Source organism: Callorhinus ursinus, unplaced genomic scaffold (genome assembly GCF_003265705.2).
Source record: "Callorhinus ursinus isolate GAN/ISIS: 27379988/994484 unplaced genomic scaffold, GSC_fseal_2.0 scaffold23, whole genome shotgun sequence".
Lineage (NCBI taxonomy): Eukaryota > Metazoa > Chordata > Mammalia > Carnivora > Otariidae > Callorhinus > Callorhinus ursinus.
The window spans coordinates 15,435,086-15,451,239 of record NW_027397085.1 but is presented as its reverse complement, the minus strand read 5'-3'; the positions used below and the strand labels follow the sequence as shown (position 1 = coordinate 15,451,239).

At 36.7% G+C, this 16,154-nt stretch overlaps 1 protein-coding gene and 1 pseudogene across 1 annotated transcript in view; one reads left to right on the top strand and one right to left on the bottom strand.

Annotated features, from left to right (window-relative positions):
* Window positions 1-16,154, bottom strand: part of DEPDC1B (DEP domain containing 1B) — a 90,113-nt gene that overhangs the window by 22,590 nt on the left and 51,369 nt on the right. The window lies entirely within an intron of this gene.
* Window positions 4,307-5,114, top strand: LOC112839409 (protein YIPF5 pseudogene; annotated as a pseudogene).

The window sequence follows — 16,154 nt, the reverse complement described above, 5'->3', positions numbered from 1 at the left end:
GTTTGATCCCTATTCAGCTGAATTCCTGAGACCAGACGAAATCTAGGTCTCCTACTCCTCCGCCATCTTGCTCCGCCCCCAAAAGGCTTACATTTTAATAGCATTTCATCTGATATAGATATAACTGACATAGCAACTGTGTGGCTGAACACAGGATTTCAAGGATGAACTACAACAACTGACCTGCTTTCATTTCTTACTCCAATCAAATAATTCAAGTAAATAAAAAGTTCATTTAAATAGGTTAAAAGTTTGTACTCCAATCAAATAATTCAAATAGATAAAAAGATAAAAGGAGTTATCCAATGTCCATAAAATGCAAGAATTAGGAGTAGGGACTCACCTGACATGAAAGCAAGATTTGTTGCAAAGCTATAGTTCGATGCTACCTTAAGAACACACAAAAGACCAACAGGACAAAGCTGAAAGTCTAGAAAGAGGCCTAAGTATGCATGGGAACCCAATGTATCACAGAAATGTCATCACAAATAAGTGAGGAAAGAATGGTCTGTTCCAAAGCGGTGTTTGGAATAATCTGATAGCTGTATGGCAAGAAAAAAATGAAATGACAGTGTCTTGCCTTATTAAAAATACAGGAAATTCTGACTCCAATCAAGATGGAAGAGCAAGGACCAGACTAACCCTGCCCCACAAACAACTAGAAAACTGGACAAATTTTATGCAATAACTGTTTCTATACATGAGGCAATAAAGCAGTATCACAGTCCCTGAGAAAAGGGAACAAAACTAACAAGCTGTTACAATTTCCCCCACATTCTGCCTAGCGTCACATTCCAAACATGGATCAGGGACAAGATCTCAAGTAGAGGGAAGAGACAGACTGGAGTTCCTGGAGGCCTGGTTGGCTGGACCTTGTAAAGCAGAGTTCCATCTGCAGGGAGCTAAACAGGAAAAGGGTTCCATAAAGCTGCAGAGAAATTCCCTGAGACTCTGATGAATACCGAAATGCACACACGATTAAGACGAAGCTCTATGAGGTCATACAACAAACAACCTGTGAGCTTTGAGCTCAATGGTTCCCAGAGCTCACAAAACAGACAATCCTGCTGATGACAGAAGGCATTCCATAGAAAGCCCAGCAGGGTTAGGCTTCAACAGCAGGACCAAACTCCCCTTCAGGAAAGGTTAGCCTAGTTGGGCCCTAAAAATAGCTTTAAAAAATAAGACGCAAATGAATCAAATTCAGTTACATTAACTGCCTAACAGAACAAAGCTCACCATCTTCAAAGGAAGACAACAAAATTCAGACACTCAACAATGAAAAAAATTTTGTTCAATCAAAATTACTAGACAAGCCAAGAAGCAGAAAAATGTGACCCATCAGGAGAAAAACAATCAGTAGAAAATCATAAAAACAGCCCCAGAAATGAGAGAGAGGAAGGATTTAGAGAAAAGTATGTTCCAAACGGTATTCTATGTTCTCCTATTTTAAAAAATATATGAATACAGGAAGGAGAGAAATGGAAGATATAAGAGAGAACCAAATGGAACTTCTAGAGATGAAAAATATTAATCCTCAAAAGAAACACTCACTAGGATGGAACCACAGCACACTAACACTTCAAAAGAGAACAAAGAAGACTTAAAGAAACAGTAGAATGAACTAGCCAAAACAGAAGCAAAGAAGACAAAAAGTAGGAGAAAGAAATGAAAAGAGCTGCAACAACCTGAGGGAAAGTATCATGACCTAAAATGTGTGTCATTAGAAAAGTGGAAGGAGTCACAGAAAAGATAATTGAAGAAATAATGGCTAAAAACTTTCCAAATTTGGTGTAAAGGAAGGAAAGAAATTCACTGAATCAAAGGGCAATAAACACAGAAACCTCTTAGATGCGTATTATAATTAAATTCCTAAAAATCAGTGATAAGGAAATTCTCAAAAGCAGTCTGAGGAAAAAAGATACATTATAAACAGAGGAACAAAAATAAGTAATTTTTCATCAGAAACAATTCAAGCCAGAAGACATCTTCAAATATTCAAGCCAGAAGACATCTTCAAAGTGCTGAAAGAAGAAAATCGTTAACTTAGAATTCTATATCCATTGAAAATACTTTTCAGAACTAAGTCTGAACAAAGACTTTTCAGAATCCCCTCCCCCACCAAAAAAACCTGAGAGAATCTGCTGCCAAGAGACCTATACCACAAAAAATGTCAAAGGACATTTTTCAAGCAGAAAGAAAGTGATACCAGATGGAGACCTGGATCTGCATAAAAGAATGAAGATTATCAGAAAAGCTTATATATGAATAAATAAAACCTATTTTTTATTCCTTATTTTCTTTAAAAGAAAATTACCTGTCTAAAGAAAAAATAACATACAGTATGGTTTATAAGAGATGCTATAAAATACATGTTAGACAAAAATGTATGACAGCAATATCACAAAGGGCAGGAGAGAGAATATAAAAAGATATTATGGTAAGGTGGTAACATTATATGTGAAGCAATATAATATTTAAATGTAGGCAAAGATTTCTTGAGACAAAAAAGCGCAAACCATAAAAGAAAATGATAAAATGACTTCATCAAAATGAAAAGCTTCTGCTTTTTCAAAGACATTGTTAAAAAAGGAAAAAAAACACAATCTGGGAGAAAATATTTATAACACATAATCTAACAAAGAACTTACATGCTGAATATGCAAATAACCCTTACAACTCAATAATAAGAGAACAAACAAGCCAATAAAAACCAGAATATTTCAACAGACACTTCACAAAAGAAGATACAGAAGCCATTGGGCAAACAAAAACAAGCTTAACATTACTGGCCATCAGAAAAATGCAGCTAAAAACTACCAAAATATACCCCACATACCCACTAGGTGAGCTAAAACAAAAGACTGACAGTGTCAAATGTTAACAAGGATGTAGAGCTACTGAAACTCTCATGCATCACTGATGGGAATGTAAAATGACACAACTATTGTGAAAAACAGCTTGTCAGTTTCATAATGAAAGTCAACATACACTTATCATGTGACTCAACAATTCCACTCCTAGCTATTTACACAAAAGAAGTTAAGATGTATGCTCATAGAGCCTTATTCATAGTAGCTCAAGACTGGATACAATCCACATGTTCCTCAACAAGTGGATAATTTTGGTTTGTACTATATCTGTGCAATAGAATACTCAGCAAAACAATGTAACAACTACCTGTACCTGCAACATGAATGAAATCTCAAAAATACTGTGTTGAGCAAAAGAAGCCAGAGAGAAAGTACATACTGTATAATTCCACTTGTATGAAACTCTTAAAAAGAAAACCTAATCTGGGGCCCCTGGGTGGCTCAGATGGTTGAGCGTCTGCCTTTGGCTCAGGTCATGATCCCAGGGTCTGGGGACTGAGTCCCGCATGGGGGTCCCTGCTCAGTGGGGAGCCTGCTTCTCCCTCTCCTTCTCCTGCTCCCCCTGCTTGTGCTCTCTCACTCTCTCTGTCAAATAAATAAATAAAATCTTTTTTTAAATGTTAAAAAAAAAAAGAAAACCTAATCTATAGGATAGAAAGATTCTATTTCTGGTTGTCTGGTGCCAGTGCTGGGGTTGGGTACTGACTAAAAGAGCACAAGAGAAACTGCAGGAGTGAAAAAAAGAGAGAGAAGCTTCAGGAGTAATGGAAATGGTCTGTTATCTTAACTGTAACATTAATTACACTAATATACATTCATCAAAACTCACTGAACTGTACTTAAAATGGGTGCATATTTTCACCAGGGTGGCTCAGTAGGTTAAGCTTCTGACTCTGGGTTTTGGCTCAGGTCGTGATCTCAGGGTCATGAGATCGAGCCTGGATATCGGACTCCATGCTGAGTGTAGAGCCTGCATGAGACTCTCTCTCTCCCTCTCCCGTTGCCCCTCCCCCCAGCCCCTGCCCTCCTCGGCTCATGCGTACATGTGTGCTCACGCTCTGTCTCCAAAAACAAATTGGGTGCATGTTAATTTTGTCATGTATGTTAATTATATCTTAATACTGTCAATTTTAAAATAAATGTCAAGAGAATGTAGAGACCTAAACATGAAAAAAGCAAAACTTAAAAATCTTAGAATTACAGAATCTCTTTGTGAAAGATTTCTTAAAGACACACAAGTAAATTAATTTGACCAAAATAAAACATAAAAGTTTTTTACCTTTTGATTAAAACCAAAAGAGAAGCCACAGACTATGAAATTATATTTGTAAGACACAAGGTATAAAGAATTAGTATCTAAAATAGATTTTTAGAATGACCAAAAAAAAATGAATAAAGGACAGAAAAAGTATTTCACCCAAGAAGAAACCCACATGACAAATAAACAGCAGTAAGATTACTTTTCACACACATCAGACTGCAAAAATTAAAAAGCCCCAGCATTGTTTTTGACCTTGTGACATGGAGCAACAGCCAATTCAGCCCCGTGTTTGGGGACTTTGGGGGGGTTGCTAGAGCTGCTGATGCTGCTACCGTGTCTGATCATTTGCATTGTCAGACGTGGATAACATAAACACGGATTTCTACCAGACATGTCACAGCATCGATTTTCCAGCCAACTCAAGCATACACTCCGACACATTGGCCATTCTATGGAAACAACTTTGAGGATGAGCCACCTTTATTAGAAGAATTAGGTATCAATTTTGACCACATCTGGCAAAAACCACAAACAGTGTTATATCCATTAAAGGACCAGGTGGCAACATCATGCATGAGACTGATGTGGCAGGACCAGTGGTTTTTTGCCTTGCCTTTGGAGCCACATTGTTACTGGCTGCAAAATCCAGTTTGGCTTTGTATGTGGGATCAGTGCAAGTGGATGTCTAGGAATGTTTTGTCTACTAAACTTAATGAGTATTGACAGGTGTTTCATTTGGTTGTGTGGCAAGTGTCCTTGGATACTGTCTTCTTCCATGATCCTACTTTCCAGCTTTGCAGTGGTATTTTCTTTGTAAGGAATGGTAGGAATCATTTTCACTGCTGGAATTATTGGATGGTATAGTTTTTCTGCATCCAAAATTTTTATTTCTGCATCAGCGATGGAAAGGACAGCAACTTCTAGTAGCATATCCTTATGCTTTGTTACATAGTCTTTGCCCTAATTTCCATTTTTTTTAACTAAATCTACCTAGCATGTGAACATCATTGGGCCAAAAAGGGCTCTGAACTCTTAAAATGGACCAGCGAACCACTGCAGCGCAACCCTCACGAGGATCTAACATTTTGGCTATCAGAGCAATGGAAGTAAACATGTATGTTTACTTCTTGTATGCTGAGTGTAGAGCCTGCATGAGACTCTCTTGTTTATTTTTATAGAAATTTTGAATACTATGTTGGATCTACCTGCAGCATGACTAGCTTTAGGTGTTTGTGCTTATACAAATAAGAAGTGCTATTTCTTTCCTGTTCCTGCAGCCTTTGAAAAACAAGTTATTTCCTTGCAAATTATATTAAGATGTTTTTGATAGATTTTTATCAATTGTGGGAAACTAACCACAGAGTTGATAATCTTTCTTAAAAACAACCCAGTCAGGAGTACCTAGTGGTGCAGTCAGTTAAGCGATCCGACTCTTGGTGTCAGCTCAGGTACTGATCTTAGAGTTGTAGGATGGAACCCCATGTTTGGCTCCACACTCAGCACAGAGTCTGCTCGGGATTCTCTCTCCCTCTCCCTCTGCCCCTCCTACTAACACTCTCTCTCTTAGTCTCTAAAATAAATAATCTTAAAAAAAAAAATCAACCTAATCCCAGTTACGAAGACACAAGGCTATTGTAGAGATAGTTTTCCAGGGGTGCCTTGAGTGGCTCAGTCGTTAAGCATCTGCCTTCAGCTCAGGTCATGATCCCAGGGTCCTGCTTCTCCCTCTCACACTCCCCCTGCTTGTGTTCCCTCCCTCTCTGTCTCTCTCTGTGTCAAATAAATAAATAAAATCTTTAAAAAAAAAGTCATAAAAAAAAGAAAAAAGGAAATAGTTTTCCAAGGGATTAGGAAAGAAAAATTGCCTATATTCTCAAGTTGATGCACTTGAAGCAAAAAAGTGATTCCAATGTAGAGTCTTATGAGTTTGAACTTCAAAAATTTGACATTCCTTTAAATTATCTCATGGGAATTTTGCTAAAATTCAATGATACAAGAAGTTCACAACCTACTTTATTGTAGACAGGAAATGTGAAACCCTGCTGAGATTAGCATAAACTAAACTAAACCATAGTGACCTAGACTGGCCACACTAATGTTTATAGGTGGATCTCCAGGTTTCCTAGGAAAAAGAAAATCACTAACCTTTTTCGAGAAAAATATTTAAAATGTCACAATTTCAGTACTGCAGTTACCAATGTAAAGTGCATTTGATGCTTGGTAATTAAAATTTTTCCCAATTAAAAAAAAGTTAAAAGCCTAATGAAACCAAGTATTGGTAAAAAAAAAAAAAAAAAGTGATCAAACAGAAATATACTTCTAATGCATGTGTAAAAATTGTTGCAACCACTCTGGAAAGCAATTTGTTTGAACTAGTAAAGATGTAAATACCAAAAAGCCTAACAGTTCAGCTTCTAGATATAGAGAAGACATGGATGTCTTGCAACAATGTAAATAATATATGTTAAATTAAGGTAGTGGGCACATGGATGTCTGTTATATTACTCTCCACGCTTTCAATTTAACCAGAATCCCCTTCCCAAATAGTACTTTTGGTGAAAGCTTAGAAATTAAAATGCAGGGATACTCATTTCATGCTGTTGGAGGATTCTTTCTATCTACAAACAATATTTCCAATAACAATGAACACATCAAACACTAAATCTTGGCTTCTATATATCACTCTCTACTCAAAGGAACCAAGAATCCTTGAGGAAATGCCTGATTCCAGGTCTGGAGAAAGAAAGAACAAGAGCTTTTCCTGCCAGAAAGTAAGAAAGTGCTCCAAGAATGATGGGGATGGGGTTAAAAAGAAAAATACATGAGCTAGTTTTTAGAGGCATCCACCATGATTCTAATTACATGTATGTTAGACTACTTAATATTGTCCTATATGTCACTGGGGCCGTGTTGGATGTGTGTTGTTTTACTGTGTTTTTTTTTTTCTGGACTTTTTTCTCCCTGTGCTTTCTTTAGGCTAGCTTTGTATTGCTGTATATTCAAGTTCACTGATCTTTTCTTCTGCAGTGTCTAATCTGTTCCTAACCCCATTCAGTGGAATTTCCATTTGTGATATCGTACTTTTTTAACTCCTAAAGTCCAATTTGGTTCTTTTTCTTTGTTTTTTTTTTTTTTGTTATGAGATTATCTTTTTTTAAGTGTATAATTCAGCAACTTTTAGTATATTCAGTTATGCTCATCACCACTATCTAATTCCAGAATATTTCTGTCACTTCAAAAAGAAATCCCCATACAAATTAGCAGTCACTCCCCATTTTCTCTTCCCCTCAGCCCATGGAAAACACTAATCACTGTCAGAGATTTGCCTGTTCTGAACATTTCATATAAATGGAAGCATACATTTTGTGTCTGGCTTCTTTCACTTAGAATAATGTTTTCAAGGTTCAACCATGTTATAGTATGTTACAGCACTTCATTCTTTTTGATAGTTGCAAAACATTCCATTGTATGGACATACTACCTTTTTTTCATTCATCATTTGATGGACATTTCTGTTACTTCCACTTTTTGGTTATCATGAATAATGTTGCTATGAACACTTAGTTGCTGGTGACATATGTTGTCAACTGATATATACCTAAGAGTGGACATACTAACTCAGATGGCAACTGAAGTTTAACATTTTTAAAAAATGCCAAACTATTCAATAAAATGTCTGTGCCAAAGTAGTTAAGACTTGCCCCAGGAATACAGCTGGGATTCACATCTATATGCTCTTCTTCCTTTACGCACATAAATATTAACACATAATTACCACCTCCCTTTCAATAAACTCTTCTTGATTTTAATTTAGTATCAAAATTGAATGGTCAGCAATTATCAATTGTTAATTAAAACATTACACTCTTGAATTAATACCATACTCCATATCCTTTATTAACACTCACAGACATATTTTTCTTGGCTACTATATAAGTCCTAAATAAAAAAGTTTTAATTTTGCATTATGTTTAAAAAGTTTATCTGGCAGCCACCTAGCATCATTGTGTTATATCATAAGTAATCTAACTGGCAAAATCTTCTGGAACCTGGGGAAAGAGCCTTAAAGCCCTAGTAGTCATTAAGTAAACCTATATTTTAAAAAAAGACATTGAACCTAGGAAATAAAGCAGACATAAACTAATAGCATTTCTCAACCACATCAAAGTTACAACTTGTACTCACAAAAATAGTAATTGGTAGAAAATTAGGAAACTGGCAGGGGAATACTTTATAAATATTTTTGAATGTTTAAAAAGGCAATAGCATAAAAAGTCATAGTCCTAGAATTCCCTTAGTATTAGAAACATAGATACTATATATAGACAAGGGGAAGAATTTGGTCCCAAAAACATTTAACTGTGCCTCTGTTTATCACATCATTATACAAGCTAAATAAAAATAGAAGAATAGATTAAAAATAAATAAGTATAAAATATAAAAATAAATAAAAATAAAATCTTTGTTTGTATAATGTAGCGGTTTGCAGCACTTCCATGCCATTAATCTTGATAGCAGCAAATAGTTCTACTACATGTAAAAGCATATGAATTTCACAAAATACTCTAAAAACTTGAGTACAAGATCTTCCACTACAGAAAAGAATTTTAAAAGTTTGATAGTGGTTTTGGAGTTTATCTTTCCACCATTAAAAATTAGAACTGATAAAAAATTAGGATAAAAGCAGCTAACATTTATAATAATAAAACTAATTTCTATGATGAAGAATATAGTTAACATTTATTAATAAGCATTTTATTATGTACTGAACAGTGTTCTTTTTTTTTAATTTTTTTATTTATTTGACAGAGAGAGAGACACAGCGAGAGAGGGAACACAAGCAGGGAGAGTGGGAGAGGGAGAAGCAGGCTTCCCGCTGAGCAGGGAGCCCGATGCGGGGCTCGATCCCAGGACCCTGAGATAATGACCTGAGCCGAAGGCAGACGCTTAACAACTGAGCTACCCAGGTGCCCCTGAACAGTGTTCTAAACCCCAAATATTGTCTCACTTAATCCTTACAACTCTGGAAGGGAGATAACTATCATTATTCCCATTTATAGAAAAAGAAAATGAGGCTTACAGAGATGAAATCACTTACCCAAGTCACACAGCTACTTAGTGGCAGAGTGCGACGTGAGCCCGCACACACTAGGGGCCTGCACATCTAAATACCACGCTGTATGACCTGCTTTGTCCACGTGCCAGTTATTTCCTAAGGATAAATTCCTACAAGAAGAAAGCTTGGCTCAAAGAATATGCACAAATATTGCACATGCAGATAGTGGATTAAATACCACTATGCATTCTTCAACTGGGGACAAGGATTAGACAGTATAAAGAATAGAGAATTTCTCAACATAGTGAAATCTGAAACTAGCTCTTTTATACCAAAGAGGGCCCATAAAACCATTTCCTTGAGAGTTCAAAATGAAAGCCAGGTAATAATCACTCCTCGTTTCTCTCTCATGAAGTAAAAATACAATGTAGTGTATCCCTGAAGAAACTTCCAAACTACTTTAAAATGCTAAGTCCACCACACAAAGGAATGAAAAACTGAATGTAACTCTAAAAAATATGATCCATAGGTAAAAAAGTTTTTTTTTATCTAAGTGTAAAGGACAAACCATGTGGAGTATATGCATTTTTCACAATGAACTACGATTATTAGTAATATTTGAGCAATATTACACTTTCTGAGAGATCTTCTCATTCATTAAATCCTCATAATCATCATACTATGTAGATAGACATGAAATTTAGAGCAGGGTTTTTTCAAAAAATTTTTACGACAACTAAAATTAAAAACATATGTTACATCACAATATATGTGCAAACACATATGTATTTAACTAAAACAAAAAAATGTATAAAAATACCTACTCTTACTATATACAATGTACTCTGATATTTGTACACTATTGGTTTAATGCTGTTCTCAGACATAGAATTCACATTCAACACACAATTTCTGAAACAGTGGCTCACAAACTACTGAGTTTGAACCGAGGCTCTTACAGAACAAACATCCAGGAACACACGGCCAAAGCCAGACAGAAATTCTGGTCTGAGCACAGCAGACAGATCCGGAATGAAGGTAAGGAGTGAAAATCCTTAGCACATGGGTGATCCATGAAGTGGTATGAAAATGATCAAAGGGAAGGTGTATGGGGAAAAGGCTGAGGTTTGATATGCTTTAATACTTCAGTCCTTGGCATCCAGTGCCAAGGATGCTATTTTTCAATCTGTTCAAATGTCAAAGCAGGACTCACTTCTAGATCTGCTTTTGAATCTTGGCGTGCTACATAATGCTTTCCTCAGTTCAAACACATGTAGGAATATTTAGATTCTCAAAAATAGTTTAACCTGACTTCTCTGTTTCTGTTTCCCAACTTCTTTCTCATTGCTGACCATTACCTAATCTTTTTTTTCTTTCAATAAAAGCTTACTGACAAAAGCACCTTACAGAACTCAGGAAAAATGATTGTGAGAGAACTTAACTTTAAATTACACATGACAACAAAGAAGGACTCTTTGGGCGCCTGAGTGGCTCAGACAGTGAAGCGTCTGCCTTCGGCTCAGGTCATGATCCCAGGGTCTTGGAATCAAGCCCCACACTGAGCCCCACATTGGGCTCCCTGCTCAGCAGGGAGCCTGCTTCTCTCTCCCACTCCCCCTGCCTGTGCTCTCCCTCTCTCTCTCTCTCTCTCTCTCTCTGTCAGATAAATAAATAAAATCTTTAAAAAAAAATAAAAAGTAAATTACACATGACAGTCTACTGTTGAACTCAAATACATGTTCAACAAGTACCTTTGGATTCTTCAAGATCATAAACTATTACTGATTTTAAAGAGCTTCTTGTGCTTTTTTTAGATTCATGGGGGGGTATAGGTTTCAAGAACTTCTAAAGGACATCAGCATTCTCTCCTCATTTTATAACCAACGAGTTTCAATGTGGTAACTATTTTATTCTTTCAATTATTTCATTTTGCTCAACAAAAGATAATAGAATAACTTTCCATCTTTCGTTATTTCTATACTCTCAATATCATCATAAAAATACTGAGTCTTCCATTTCGAGAAAATGACAAGGACATTCTGTAGCCCAGAGGTAACTTGTTTCTTGCATTTCAGAATGATATACTAGTGCTTATCCCAATTACAGATTATAAAGATCTATCACAAGTAGTTTCACATTAAAAAAAAAATCTTGCTATCATTTGAGAGAAGATATGGTCAGATAGCAACATATGATTATCCTATCTTAATTTATACATTATTCCAATTTTTTATATTTTTTGAAACAAAAGAATGAAACTTAGTAGGAAAATAAGTGTAACCCATTGTTTAAGTTTCCTGTTTTCATATCTAGAAGCATGACAGGCATTACTGCCATTTTTCAATGAGAAAACCAAGGCTTAGAAAGGCCCTGTTTATTGACACTTAAGTCAACAAACCAAGTTACTGGAGTTTGGTGATGTTTCCATTGGTGACACAAGAATAAAATAATGAAAACATAATAAACAATCCACCAAATAACTTACATAATCCACCTGTGAGACTTTTTTCCATCAGGGAAACACACCATTATTTAGCTGGATTGATGGAGGATAATGAATAAATAATCAAATACTCAAAGAAACCCGACTATTCCTTATGACACAAGTAAATACAATTAAAATAATGTTCTATATTATTAGATATTAGGTGACACCTCAGCCATGAAGACCACATGGCAGGTTCAGAGTTGTCAGTGCCTTGTGGAACTCCTACCTTTGTCACTGTCGTTCCCATTCTCCAGTGGTTACATCAGATTTCTATTCTCAAATCATCCCAAACACAAATTTTTATCTTTGCAAAGTAGACCTGATGTTTCCACTAACATATGCAATGTTATCAACAAGCTATCCCTTGTGGGAGCTTCAAATAAGAAGTGAAATATGAAGACTTTGAGAGAGCCCAGATTTCCCTGAAAGGTCAGTGAGACCATGTCTGTTCAGCCAGAGAATAAGAGACTCAAGAAGGTTCACTGTAGTTTTCGAGCAATCAAAGGAATTAAAAAAAAAAAAAAGTTTCTTTTTTTTAAAATTTATTTGTTTATTTATTTATTTGACAGAGAGAGAGACAGCGAGAGAGGGAACACAAGCAGGGGGAGTGGGAGAGGGAGAAGCAGTCCTCCAGCAGAGCAGGGAGGCCAACGCGGGGCTCGATCCCAGGACCCCGGGATCATGACCTGAGCCGAAGGCAGACACCTAACGACTGAGCCACACTGAAAAGAGGTATAAAAAGGAAAAGGTTTATACTAAGGCAAAAGAATTCAGACTACAGAGCAATTGGCAAGGACTCCCTGCCTAAAGAAAGACATAGCAAGAGGAACTTTCTCCAGAGGCTTTGAAGGAAAAGGCCAACAAGTCGCCTTTGTGAATTGCTTAAAAGTAGGCACAGATTCACCCACGTACAAGATGATGTCCTTTCCTACACGAAGAGTCCCAAAGAGCTATAGCATTTTTATGACTTCTTTTGCTTTCATGCTGAGAAAGTCTTTCACCCACCCAACATCAGATAAATATCAACTGTATTTTAGATTTGCATTTTTTACATTTAATTCTCTAATTCAGCTGAAATTTATCCTGATGAACAGTATGAGAAAGGTCTTGATTTTTTTCCCAAAAGTTTTTTCAGTTATCGTACTGATTACTAGTATATTTATAAATAGCTTAGGTATTTTGGTATAGCCAAGGAATATCTAGGCATTTCCCTAAATATCCATCATTAAGGAGTACCTAACCCCACTTTACTCCGACAATCTTGATATAACAGTAATCATTTTATTTGGAGGTGATTCAACATCCTTATCTTGGCCCATCTACATCTTCAAAAGCTCTAGCCATATACCCCGGGCTCTGAGAGCAGAGAGCACCACCAGCAAGAACTCTGGACTAACATGGGCAAGAGCCCTCTGTCTGGACAAGCACTCTGAAAAAAGAACTGCTTTCCCTTAAGAACTACCGTGGGAGGAGGACCCTGAGATAACCTGAAGAACATAAGAGCAAGAGGTAATAAGGCAAAGATGGCACAAGGCTCCAAGAAGTCATTAGAAAAAAGAACCAAAGAATGGAAAGTCTACCCTTATAGATGTTTCCAGGTTAAAAAACCTAGAAGATCTCAACTATTTAGTTGGATAATCCAGTGTACAATCAACCTAGTGAATTTCAATGGCATTTTCTAAACTTCACATTTAGGAAATAGGGAGCAGCAAAGAGCTACTCAGTTTCCCAGCCGCCTAGCAAATAAACCAGGAGCCAGAAGCTCAGCTGCCTGAAGGAGCAGACAAAAGGACTAAATGAGCAAAGGGAGTCCTGTGAACTGGGCATGAGAGTCTGGGAAGCAGTGGGAAGCATCGGAGAGGTTACAAATTGGGGTTCACGTCTCTGGAACACTTGCTCCTTCTAGTGGTGGATCTAGCTACCGAGACGCAGCAGAGTCTGTGCCCAGGAAAATTCAAGCCCAGAACTGCCAGATGGGCCAGTTTTTCTCTTCACAGAGTCACAAATTCTTATGTGAGTTTCCTGTTTCTCAAGTTTGTCAATTAATTAAATTTTCTTTTTAAAACACAGAGGTCAAACCAGATGTATCTATCAGTGATATTTGGCCCAGAGTTCACTAGCATGGGAACTCAGATTATAACATCATACAACCCACAAGTCACCAAACTGTCCAAACACCATCCCCTGCCCTTCTGTGCTTCCTTTGTGTCTCCCTTTTTCCTTGATATGACAAATTATGGCAAGCTACACAGCTCACTGGGTTCTAGGGTACATGTGGATTGTGAGTGAAAGATGGCAGACCACCTCATTCACCCCATTTAAGAGTCAGCCAAATTCTGGTCTTAATAAGAAACTGCCATTTTGGGAATGAAGACGAGTCACCATACAGTCATGTTGTTAGGTCAGACTGCTGACCCAAATTAAATCATTCTTTTTTTCTATTGTCAGTGAAGAATAAGTTCAAAAATATATTTTTTTCTTTAAGAACTCTCAGATGTTTTGCTTCACTACCAGTGACTAATGGCTCTCAAGGTCACAGGTTTTGCATCAGGCTGGCTTATCTCATTCTATAAGTAAAGGAATAAACCTCAAAAAATTCATTAATTAAACAGAAAATCATTTCCACTGAAAATGCTGTAGAATTTTTAGCTTCTACACAAAATAGACTGATTATCTACTTATACTCAATAAGTATATCGAGTGGCATCCTACTGCAATCCAAGTAAGTCAAAAGGTTTTAAGAACTGAGTCAACCCCACGGAGATTCAACCTACGTGTCTGTCTTGTACATATCCATATATATTACCTTTTACCACAGACTTTAACAGGATTGCTATACTAGATGCTTTTTGTTAATCATATAATGATCAAATTATGATAATCTAGAAGAGAAATAGAACGCTTCTATTTCTTCTTTTACTACATAGGATCCAAAAATAATGGTTTTCAATGGAGAGTAAACATGTTCACTTGAGAGGGACTGATCAGGGAAGGTTAATAAATTTTTTGACTATCCGCACACATTATTCTTACTAATACCTAACTGCCATAACTTCTCCATTCTGTCCATCTTTCTCCACCCTAAACCCTGTATAAGTAATATTATAGAGGGTGGCTGATTCTGACATCAATTTGGAAATAATCAGCTTTAATTCCTAGCTGAGATCAAAATGGACAATTGTGGTAGAAAAGACCAGTGATGTCATAAACACAGCTGATTCAAATAGGAATTTGTTTTCTAAAAAAAAGTTCCAAGTACTTGTGTTTCCAAACCGGATCATTTTTACCATAGAACATGATGAAAATGGAAAATGAGAAGAAAACCTACGAAGTAATTTTTAATCCAGTCTTTAGGGGCACCTGGGTGGCTCAGCTGGTTAAGTGTCCAACTCCTGATTTCAGCTCAGGTCATGATCTCAGGGTTGTGCAATCAAGCCCCACATTGGGCTCTGAGCTCAGCGCAGAGTCTTCTTAAGACTCTCTCTCTTTCCCCCTCCCTTTGTCCCTCCCCCTACTCGCAATCTTTAGAACTCTTATTTTACCAGGGGCACAATGGCAGTTAAGTGGCTAAAATGAGAACCGGCTCAATGAGTCCATATTTGTATTAAACAGCAGCAAGTATTCATCGTCAGGTATGACGTTCAAAAGGACAGAAGCCCTCGATCCTCTTTGGTTGAAGACAAAATACCAAGACGACCCAGGGGTCTCAAGCCCCAGTAACAGGCCTAATCCTTTCATCTGTTCCCAATATTAATCTCTCTAAAAACACACTCATTCTTATGCACATGATTTACAGTAGTTGTGTTTTGTTTCTGATTATCAGAAAACCTACAGAATCTTAAAATTTAAAGTGCTATACTATAAGATCAGGTAAATTATTCAAATATTGCTGATACTTTATTTTGTGAGAATGCTATGGCAGCATTCGTTCTCTCTAAGAAGAAAGTAAGATGGGGAGAAAGGAAGGGAAAGATGGCTAAAGCCCACAGGACTCAGGAACAAGAGCACGCAAGTCCCCAAAAATTTACATTAACAGAGCTTGATACCAACACACTGATTCGGTCATTAAAGCAAACATTTTCACAATAAAGCAAAAATATTTATTGAACAATCACAATAGCAACAGGAAAATCTGATATCCAAGAAGAAAGGAACAATATCAAAAAGACCTCTAGCAATAACGTGGATAGTTTTTCCTTTCTACCCTGCTTTTTTGACACTAAATTCTGAAGCACAGATCTATGTGAAGAATAGGAACAAGTTTCAGAGAATGATAAAGTTACTGTACTTATTTATCATGTCACAAATCAATAGTCCTACAAAAACCTGTTCCTTCTATGAGAAAAAAAAAAGAAAAGAAATTAGATTTCTAAATAAAAATACATCTCCCATACTTGACTGTTCATGAAGGCATATCCAGAGTAGAAGATTTACTCTGAACAGTAAATGTCAAATTTACATTCTTCTCTACCACAG